Source organism: Sciurus vulgaris (genome assembly GCF_902686455.1).
Source record: "Sciurus vulgaris genome assembly, chromosome: 10".
In the NCBI taxonomy this organism is placed as follows: domain Eukaryota; kingdom Metazoa; phylum Chordata; class Mammalia; order Rodentia; family Sciuridae; genus Sciurus; species Sciurus vulgaris.
Genome location: NC_136470.1, coordinates 6616764 through 6628379, shown reverse-complemented (window position 1 = coordinate 6628379; position 11616 = coordinate 6616764). Strand labels below are relative to the sequence as shown.

At 46.0% G+C, this 11616-nt stretch overlaps 1 protein-coding gene across 6 annotated transcripts in view; it reads left to right on the top strand.

The window, feature by feature from the left end:
- The window catches only part of KCNJ15 (potassium inwardly rectifying channel subfamily J member 15), a 45483-nt gene that overhangs the window by 5358 nt on the left and 28509 nt on the right, over positions 1-11616 (top strand). The gene's annotated exons all lie outside the window — the stretch shown is intronic.

Genomic DNA, 11616 nt, shown 5'->3' with positions numbered 1-11616 from the left:
TGGCTGCTTGTGCCTGTAAATACTGAGGAATGAGAACCCCACCCAGACTTCTTTATGTTTTCAGAAGTCCGAGGAAAGAATTTTTAAACAAATAGTACATCACACACCAACATAAATATGCAAGTGACAAAGTCACTGTGGGCATGCCTTTAGCTAGGGTATCAATCATGGAACTGAATGTGCAGGCACAGAGACTGTTCCAAGGCCAAGAGCTTCACAGCACAATGGTGCTTTATTTTGAGTTCCTCGTTTAATAAATTTCAAAACTATAATTTCAAATTCAGGTCCATATTAAAGACAAAATGTAAAAATGAAAAGGCCCTCTAAACATGGTTTAAAACCACTTAACCTGTTAACAACATTTAACGCCACCCCAACCGAAGAACTGGACATGGTGTGGCATGAGTCGATCCTTACCAACACAAAGGCCATGGCGACCCAGTCAACAAACACTTCTGGGTGCCGTTCCTCAGCCCTGTGGCTGGAGGAGACCTCTCGATACTGACCCTACTCTTCCTGTCTCCGGGGGAGGGCAGGAGTGATTCCCCTAGCAGAAGGCAAGAGGGCAGGCTCTGAACACAATCAGGTTTGACAGCAGAGCATCCCTGGTCTACCTGGGAGGTTCTGCTGTAAACAGGGAGAATAAGGAGGGTCCTATCTAACTCTAGCCCTGCGAGAACTGAGAAGGTCTTGGCTCAGACAGGATCCGGGACTCCTTAGCTTGCTGGCCTCTCTTGAAACAGCACAGTGAGCATTAGCACATTGAAAACCCCAAGAAGTCCTAGAGCAAGACTTGCATTAACGTTCAATCTGAGTTGGACGTCCACTTTGGGTTATGGACTGTACCCCACCTCTTCCTTCTCCTACAGCTGTTATTCGCTCCTCTGAGTGATTTTCATCTGACTCTGCTGGGGACACTTTGGTTGACTGTGATCAGTGTGAATGGCAAGGTGTCATGTGACCTGAGAGAGCACTGTGATGTTTGACTCCTCTTGGCTCTAAGTTGTCCCTGTGGGACCCAGCTGACTCTGCAGGTGACCAGCCAGCACATGGGACTTCAAAGTGGCCACTTACACACAGTCCCAGAGAATGTTTTTTACTTTTATTGTTTGTCTTGTCTCTTTATATCCACCTTATTCCCAAAAGAATATAAATGAATTTACAAAGGTACACACTTACACACACAGAACAACATGAATCAAAAGTAGAGAGTAGCAAAAAAGCAGAGTGAACTCAAAGAGATCATTTGATTGAATCATAAATTATATGATTTTAGCTATTTTTATAAACTACAATTTTTATTTTTAGAAATCACAGTCAAATATAATCAGCTCCAAGTAATAGAATCTTGTTTGTGACTTTGAAATTAAACATAGGTCAAGTACATATATGACTGCATGACTGATGTGATCCTACAATATGTACAATCAGAAAGATGAGAAATTACACTCCATTTATGTATGATTTATCAAAATGTATAAATGCATTCTACTGTCATGTATAATTAATTAGAACAAAGTTTTTTAAAAAAATTAAATGGAGGATTTAAGTATGTCTCATATTTGAACCAGGAATCAAGTGGCACTTATTGAGTTTGGCTTTACGTGCACCATATTCTCTGATTCTTTAGAAAGACAATGTCCATTCTCCTGCACAGACTTTTCTATTTAGTGTATTTTCATGTTACTATGTGTGTGCTGTAACTGTCCAGGCTGAGGCTGCAGACTTTGTCCATTGTCTTGAACTCAGGCCTCGATGCAGTATGAGGGAATCATCCCTGGTCCTCTGAGCATGGACTGGGAACCCTCTTAGAACTCCGACCCATTCTGGGGTGCAGATGGCTCACGGCACTTGCTCTGAATTTCCAGAGACCTGTTTACTTGTCTCTTTCTCCTGTAGGGCTGCAAACTCATTGACAATGGAGATCTCGCCTGATTCTCTCTTGGTGCTCCCCATGCTTAGTCATGAAATCCCTCAGGCAATATTTATCGAATCCACATGCATTGACATGAAAGGCAACATTTTTACTGTAATTACATCTTCCCTTGAACCAAAAGCCCACGTCTATCCCATCCTGCACACACACACACAGACTTTTTTTATCTGCAGTGTTTTGAAAACACACATATCTGAAAACTGGTAACTAGTTAGATAGGCGGCTAGAATTGTGTAATGGGGTCAGTAAGGAGGTATCTTTTATAAGTGAGAGGAAACAGGGCCCTGTGTGCCTTTGACATTGTAAAACTGTTGAAAGGAAAATAGGAAATATGCCGCATATTTTGGAAAGAAGAAAATAAAGAGACTTGAAATAAAACAGAATCAAGTAACAGAGCTAGAAGTGTTCAGCCTAGAAATGTGAGTTGGAATTCCAGTTTGATCCTGGGGAAGAAAACCAGGGAAAGCCAGGAAAGGAAGAGTTTTCTCAAACCTTGGGGTGTGGGGGGTGATGGGGCCCATGGTACAGCAAGTTAAGCACACAAAAATCAGTGTTATTTTGGTCTCCTTTAAATGCTATGTTTAGATATAGTCTGTGTTAGCATACTGTGGTGATAAAATATTTGATTTTTAATGTGTTTCAAATTTTAGGTTGAAAAGAATTTTCTAGATTTTCCCATTTTAAAGATGAAATACTATAGGACTAAAAGTTCTGAGCACTGCTTTCTGTGATTACAAGCAAATGCACTTCATTCCAACTGGAAGCAGGCTATGCGGGTGCCTAGAGTTTCAGATTCTAAAGCTGCATGAGGATATGCGTATTTAAACATAAATTTTATAATTATGGATATTAACTTGTCTTGTCCAATATCCTGGGAATGTTCCTTGAACTCTGTTTCTGTACAACACTTTGTGTAGTTTTCGATATCTGAAGAAATGATCTAATACAGTTGGGAAAAATGCATATCGAAGGAGTCGTTAAAATCTTGACTGTGTAGGCTCTGACTTTCAGTCCACCTAGCACCCTCTTGCTGAGGGCTTGCTCTGCAGGAGGCTGGGTGGTCTGACACCTATTCAGAAGATGTAAGTGGAGAAGACTTAGTCCTTGATCTCAAGGAAACAACAGGCTGCTGTGGAAAGAAGTGTGAATAGGAACAGGGTGGAGGAACAGAAAAGGGAAATACCCACGCGGCCTGAGACAGTGGCTCATTGCCCAGCAGAACATGATGAAAATCACATGAGGGACCTTAACGAAGGGCTGGGGAGAGTCAAGGAGGGAAGGTCAGACCCTTTGCGAGGTTGGGCAAGACATGAGGGTGTTTGAGATGAGCCTTGCGGAACCAAGAGGATTTTGAGTTAGGACAGGGAGAACACACCACAGAGGCCAGGAGAAGGGCATGAGCCACTGCAGGCCAGCAGGAAATGGCAGGGAGGCTGCCGTGCACCAGGGGTGGAGTTGACCTTGGTAGGAACAGGAGAGTGAAGATGTCGATCAGCGACACTGGCGCTGACTGTCAGCGGAAGGCCAGGCGCAGCTCTGAGCACCTCCGAGGGCTCACACGGTAGCTTCATCATAACCTCTGGAAGGAGGTAAGCAGGGTGCAGGGGTTCAGTAGCTTGCTCAGAGAGGGTAAAGTGGCCTTGGAAGCAAGGTCACTGGTCTGTGGAGGCCACATCCTTAATACTCTGCTTAGAGAGGTGAGACTCAAGGGTAGGCTGGTGGGAAGAACTGTTTGCCATTTGATTTGGCAGGCACTGAAGGTTTTGATTTTTGAGGTTCTTACTACATTTAAATATCTGTGTGGCAGTGACACCAAGTGACAGTAGGAAGGGTATTTTGAGAGGCTGAGTAAAAGGAATGAAGACCTGGACCGGGGTGATGGCTGTAGACGGGGGAAGGGGGACGTGCATACAAGATGTGTTTGGCAGCCGGAGTCTGTGAGCTGGCTTCACACTGCATGCCCAGGGAGGAGTCTAAAGGAGGGATGTGGACAGCGATGACATCGTCATTCGGAAACGAAAATCAGGACTGAATTCAGGAGAGCAATAGGAGCTCCATTTTGGACAATTCCAATCTAAGCAGTTTTCTAGAATCCCCTAGGGGATGTGAGGAGCACAGTTGGATCTCTTGTGTGATACTGTAGGGGCACCACTGTTAAAGTGAAGGGTCTGTGAGTCTTTAGGAGGTCAGGTAGAGGATACCAAGAGAGAAAGCAAGGAGAACAACAGGGAATGAGACCAGCACACATGTAATCAGGAAGGCTGAGAGGAAGGCATGTCCACCAAGTAAAAGAGAATAAACTATGAGAGAAGCACCTCAAAGACCAAAGAGTCTGAGAGCTCAGCAGTAAGTAACAGTAGGAAGGTCTGGAGAAGACATGATTCACAGTATGGCCCTCCACTCATCATCAGAGACGCGGGGAAGGATGGAGGCTGACCGTGATTGGGGATCAAGGGGAAGAAGCAGTGGGTCTGAGGACACCAACGAAGAGGTGGAGGAGGGCTTGGTAGCTCCCTGGAACTCACACCCTGGAACTGAGAGGCCAGGCCTGGCTAGCAAGGGCAGGTCCTCCAAAGCAGGAGACTGGCTGCTCCTAAGCCTGTTAGTGGCGAGAGATTCTCATCCTCTTTTGTTCTAAGTGGGGCTAACCCATTCCCTTCCCCCCTGGAAGTCAGATGCACGATTTGATGGATTAACATCTGCCAGGACTTATATGCTCAGCTCAGTGGGATGATCTCCTGTTCCAGCAGTCACATTAGGATGTGACGATGTGATCATCACTGGGGACATGAAGGAAGGTGACAGCAACTCATGGCAGCTGGGGAAGTCCCTGGCTTTTGCCAGCTGTGTGTCTCAGCTTTCTGAGACGCTGAATAAACTGCAAGAATAAACTACAAGCCCATTCTTGAATGTGTTTCCAATAAAAAAAAAAAGGAAAGATAATGCTGTGTCCAAATTTGCTAATTACTGCCATGATTAAAGCAAGACTTTTCAAGTTTCTTCTTTCATAAGATCAGCAACCTTTTAAACATAGACAGGATCTGACAAAGATAGTAATGACGAGGGAAAGAAAAGGAGGGAGCGCTGCCAATTCCCTTCGGAACAAGAAGCTGCTGCTGGCTGTGGCCCTGCACACGGCTTCGAGTTTGTGTTGATACGGTGACTTCTGGTTTCCAGGGCTGCACTGTGATTGTGCAAAACCTCAGCAAAACATGAAGAGGTATATTATAGCAATTTTGAAAAATGTGTAGGTGGATTTTTTTTTAAAAGCCTGAATTTTCTTAGCAAAAGTCAAAGAAGCAACACACATTTTGGAAACATCTAGGTAGAATACCAATTTCTGATAAGAGTTCCTGGAACCCTACAGAACAGAGATGGGAGGAGGAGGAGAAGCGGCCTTGGAAGGTAAGGAAGTGAACACACGCAGGCGCTTTCTGATCCCAGGAAGGCTGATCTGAGGAAGAGAGACTTTGGTCCTTCCGTGAATTCCAGCGTGCAAACACCAATCCCAGTGTCCTCGGGGAAAGTACACCACGGCCCTGAGCCCCGGTGTCCTAGCACACGCTGAGCGGACGGGAGACAGTCAAGGCAGGGGTTCCTTCCCTCTCCGCTCTCCGCTGCCTCCACGCCATCCTTCACCCGGACAAGCTGAACACAGGCTTTTCCTCAGGACAACTGGGGAAGAAAAGTGAGGTGGAGAAACAAGTCCAGCACCAGAGTCCCCCTTATGGAAGGGGTAATCCGAGCACGCTGTCTGACGTCTTCCTTTCTCACCTGTAAAATTCAGGGAAATTCCAACCACAGGGATGAAGGAGAGTTGAATAAGATTTTTTAAATTTACTTTTATTTATTTATTTATTTTTTTTGGTGAAAATATTGAGAAAACCAATTCCATGTTGCATAACAAATCTTGTCAAAATGACTAAAAACAATCCCTACTTTCCCTGCTAAGGACTTTATTCCCTTATTGCATAGTTCTGCTACTTTTTCTAAAAAAACCGAACCAAACAAAAAACAAACAAACAAACAAAAAACCTTACTGCATAAAGAAAGTCTGAATTACAGAGTCTAGGTGGCCACCCTTAAAAAGTCTTCAAGGTCTTCAAGCATTTTTGTTTTAACCTATGAAAGGAATTATAACTCCTGGTCACTCAAACTCTAAGAGTTGAGGTGGGAAAGATTAGTTTCCTGTGTTTGCCTCTAGAAACACTGTTGTTCTCGATGAATCAGAAATGGCTCTTTTAATTATTTTTTGAGGTTCTTACCTTTCTGTGAGGGATACCCATAAGCATTGGAAAGGTAACTTTCTTCTGCGTTTTATCTGGAGCAGAGAGTGACAAAGAGAAAGAATATGAACTTGGCAAGAAAGTGAGCCCAGCTCTGGAATTCGGGTGGGTCTAGGAAAAAGCACAGACTTTAGTGGAAAACGTTCACGGGCGTGTGGGAAACCCCTGTAAACTCTAAATTAACTGCATGCTGCTCGAGCTGGCATGGATGGGAACCACAGAGCCCTCTGAGACCAGAGAAGAGGGCACAGGGTCTTTTGTTCTCGGAGCGTCTCCCCGGCGACCCTGCAAGCCAGCATGTCTGCAGTCATCGGCAGTCTTAGCTGCACCTACTGAAACTGGTCATCACCAGCACCAGCCATTGGGCCCTGAGCCATCCGTGCGACCCCTGCCTCCCTCCAGGTCCCACAGTGCCAGACCTCCAATCACCCTCCCTTCTGGCCTGCTTCTCCCTGAAGTCCCGGCTCAGTCCTCTGGATTCCTCCCCCACCTCGCTGCACTGTCCCTTCCTGGAAAGCCCTTCTTTCCTGGTCCTGTTGGAATCTCTTTATCCATCCTTTCAAGCCCATCAAAACTCAGCTTTCTGAACGTGGGGAGCCTGACCAGTTCTCCATTTCTGACTTTTATCTTCTCCAGCCTGAATAAGCCCTAGAAGGTGCCGCTCAGGACTAGATGCACACTGTGTCCTGATTTGAGTGTTTGTTTGGTGCAGGTTAGTCGTCTCTGGTGAGCTAAGGGCCTGCTGTGTTTGGCTGAGCTGGAATAACTATCCTGTCTGAGTCCTGCTTTGCACCAGAATTGAAGGCACTGAGCTGTCTGCCATCCCTGTTTAATGCAGGGTGAGGAGATCATCTCTCTTTCTCCAAGTGAGAAAATTTAAACAAAAGAACTTGTCCGAAGTCCCCGTCTCATTTACCTCCAGAATGCGTCTTACCTCATCTTTAAAAGGACCTCAAGGTGGGCTTTCAGACCCTAAGCAACTTCTGTGCCCAAGGTCATAGCCAGAAGATTTGAACCCAAGTCTGTGTCTGATTCCGACCTTGCATCTTATATCACATGACTTCCCTGTCACCAAAGTGCCAACGCAGGTTCAATCATAGTAGATGGATTTGTGATCATACCATTTTGTCAAAACCATGGGAATAGGACAAAAATCTGCAGATCTGACCAGAGCAGTGTATTCATGGCAGGACCAAGACAAAACCATGTACCTCGCTGTTTGCTTTATAGCAACAGGATATCTAAGGCTTACGAGCATACTGATATTGAAGGGGGTGCCCTAATCCTATCGATGCAGCAGGCACCATAAGCAATTTCATATGCAGCAGGTGTGTTGAATCCAGGACCCTTGGGTCACCAGAGGCCTTTCTGAGGGGTGGCCCTGCTCCAACTGTGGAACCAACTCCATCCAACCCAAATTTGGAGACCTGCCAATCTCTGTGCTTTACTTTAAATTGCACTACATAGAAAGTTAAGACTTAAAGGGGTTTCAGAGCAGTTAGTCAAGCCCTCTCTCCCATTACAGATGAGGAAACTGAGGCGGAAAGGGGTCATAGGACTTGCCCAAGATTTTGCAGCACATACAGAGCTCGTTCTTCAGGCATGGCGTGGGCACTTCACCAGGCCTGCCCCAATCCCAGGAGGAGTCTGGAGAGGAAAAGTGAACCCAAACTCAGGGGGAAGTAAAATCATTGAACTGGTTTTTAGTCTGGAAACAGATGAGGGGAATGAGTGAAAGAGCTACAAAGTCCATTGAACGTTTGCAGACTTTAAAAGGATCTATACATGCATGCAGTTATCATGTGTCAATTTTTAAAAGTAAAAATATTTCAAAAACGAAAATTTTAAAAGTTGTATGATTCCTATTTTCCCTGAACCATTGAAATGTGTCCCTGGCTCTTTCCTTGTGCTCCCCCGTTGCTAGGGCAGCCCTGAGAGGCAAGTTCCTGGGAGGCAAGTCCAGGCTGAGCCGAGTGGTCCCCTGGCACTTTGCCAAGGGGATACACTTAGCTTGGGTGCTGTGCTGCTCACACACTCATCACCCGGGCCCTGGCTGCCACACTGGGTCATCCTTACTCCATGCAGGTCATCCAGGTCCTATGCAGAAGGTCACTGTGGGACCAGATGTTCCGGGAAGAAGCTCTGAAAGAACGCGTGTGGAGCTCATGTAAATGCAGGCCCGCGGGAGCCATGTGCCCACACCGCCTGCTCCCATTTGCTTATAGTAAGTAGCCACCATAGCAGCTGCTTTAAACCAAACTGGAAAACCCGGCAACGTAGAGCCTCAGCAGGGAAGCCTGGGCCCTGGCAGTTTTTAAGCGCTCGAGTGTGATCCTCTGCCAATTCACGCACCCCAGGTTCCAGAACCCCTTAGAGAGAATTCAGGGGAGAGAAAACTCCTAGTGTCCCCTGGCACCTCTAGAGGAGAAGAAAACTTGCATGCTGCCACCCAGGCCTCCGTGGGTGTTAGTTTTATTGTCAAATAGCTGGAGCTGCGTCAGATAAAAATACCTTATGATGCCAGGGAACTATCTTTCACCCACACAAACTGAAGCCGTGTGCCAGAGCGGTGGTCATCTAAGGCTCAGCCCTTGTAAGTGAAGGAGGGATATTCAATAGGGGGACTGATGTTCTTGTCCTCATGCAAATGCTCTGCTCCTACCTCTTGGAGGGGAGGGCAGGCTCCGCAGACACCCCCAGTATCACCGGAGCCCGTGGCTTGCAGGTTTGTGGGGAACACAGTCTTCCTGCTTAGACTCAGGGATCTGGGATCTTCCGCTGAGCTTGGGACCCAGCACCTGGACTCAGATAAGGGCCCAGGGGGCATGTGTCCAGCTGATCAGAGCAAAAGGGATGCAAATTGAAGGTGATCTCAAAAGGAAGAGGGAACCCCCAGAACCTCAAGGGAAATTTCTGGAAGGTCCAACCAGGGCGATTCATCTTAACCTCAAGCATGATTTTCTCTGCTCTCTAATTTTTAATTCCCACTGGTGTATATCTTACTGATTCCCACTTTCAAAACTTCCAGTGCTTAGAAATGATTGGGCACTGACTCTTGCGATTGCAAATGCAATATGAAAGCTACTTCTTCCTTAGAGCAGGTGGTTCATATCTGTACCCTCACTTTAGAGATGGAAGCCTCTACTTATCTGCATAAGTAAAGACTTTGGGTATAAAACTAAAATATAGTCAGTTTGCTATGCTAAAAAACCCCATTTAATGGTAACACATCACCAAGCTCATTAAAATTTCATTTCGACAAAATTTACAAATAAGTGACTTGCAGTTGAGTTTTGAGCCTTTAAAGACCTGGATTTCAATGAGATGGGCAACAAGTGCAGCTGTTTGAAAAAGCACACACACTTAGGTTTGTTTCTTCCAAAATTATAACATTATTCAAAAGTTGCATTGCATAAGAAAAGTGATAAAATTTTCACAAGATATTTAAACCTGTAGCTTATCTGTCTTATAGTTGACATTTTACCTTAGTTTTTCAGGATATAATCAAGGTCTGGTTGACTTTTATTCATGATTTGAAGGGATAGAAGATGTCCCGCATTTACTGCTCAATTAGCTCAGCTCTGGGAACCAAGTCACATTTACACAGCTTTACCTGGCCTCCCTAGGGCTCTCATCCTGGTATTGTTTGTCTTTTTGTCTTTGCTGTACTGGGGACTGAACCCAGGGCTTGGCGTGTGCTGGGTAAGTGCTCTACCACTGAGCTACACAGCCAACCCCTCATCTTAATATTTAAAACCATTATTCACAAAGCCGTTTTCCAAGTTGACAAATATTGGGACCTAATCATCTACTAATTTCCTAGCTGGACCCTTCCAGTGTCTTGTCAGTGACTCACCAGTCACCCCATGCACTTGAGATCTCACCCATCAGGGTTTAGGTGTGGATTCTCACAGGGCAATTCCTTTTCAAGTTAGAATGGTCCCCAAAACCCAGGGCTTTGTGTATGTAACAGCCCTAGCTGGGCTTCAGGAGCCCGGCAACTGCACCTTTGAACTTCAGTAGTTAAACATGCAACGCAAACATTAAGGAAATAAGTGAACTCTCAGAATTTCACGTGTGCCACATTCGCCGTGGGCCGTGCTGCAAGAGAACTCTGAGGTCATTTCACCCAAACCTCTCATTTTACAGATGAGAAAAACAGGACTAATTGATAGCTAACCATACTAAATTACAGTTCTTCTCCAACTAGATAGCAGAGGGAGTAGGCTTCTTGATGTGCTCAATTACGGTATAGATTCCATGAGCCGTTGAGCGTGCCGTGACCTTGAGTGTTTACCCTCTGTGGTTCTCAAGTGTCCCTGTTTCTGGCGTGGTGCTTGCCATTGCACGCTCCAGTAACCTTTCACCGTGGAAGCCTTGCCAATCTGGCTCAGGTCGCCCCAAGAGCACCACTGTCTCCTGGTGCCCCTCACATCTTGGACCAGGGAATCAAGTCCTCTTTCTCGAAACCTGACCTTCCTAGTTGTCCACTCTGACAAATTCACATAGGGGTACAGCCAGCCTCTAGCTCTTTGTCCTGTGTGTGGCCCGAGAGTCCCACCAACCCTGCACTTCAACACAGTCCCTCTCCCAGGGTATCCTCAGCTGCTGTCTTCTCCAGGTAACTACCTGGAGAACTACCTGCTTTGAAGATCTCATGGACTTGTTGATGGCCAACTTTTACTTCTGTGCTTAGTGGTTCCCAAATCTCCACCCCTAAATTTACTCAGAGATGGACACGGGAAAGCAAACACTCCGAGACAGCCCCACCATGTGCCCTCATTACCCTCCTCAGCTCTTCCCGGTCTTCCTCTCCACTGGGGTGGCCAATCCAGGGTCCTCTTCACACCTAATACACGTGTGGGTATTGCCTGAAGGCCTACCGAAGTGGCGAGCCTTGTACTGCCCGGCCTCATTCGGCTCCCAACGACATCTCCACGGAGATCATTCCCTCTCAGTCTGTGAGATGGGAGTCTTTTTCCTGTTGAAAGGTCAGCCTTCTCAGTCTGACCTCCATCACCTTATAAAAGCCATTAGTGAAGTCCCCAATCTGGCTTCCTCCTAACTTCTCCTCAGGTACCCCAGTGATCCTCACCCATGGATACACATGAGAAAAAAGTAAAGAGTTTTTCAAAAACTAGTCATACACAGGCCCTACTCACAGGCCCCCTTCCAGGAGATTCTAACTCGATTGATTTAGATCAGGCACAAGGCATTAGTGCCTTTTGAATCTCCAAGGGTGAGTCTTGGTGATTTGCTAAACCTTGATGAACCTGATAATCAATTAAAAGGAGAATACTCCAAACATACTCTCTCACCCCAGGCTTTTTCTGGGCAGTTTCTCTTGTCACAGTCCTTTTCCACCCATTTCTTCTTCCCACGGGAATTCATGAA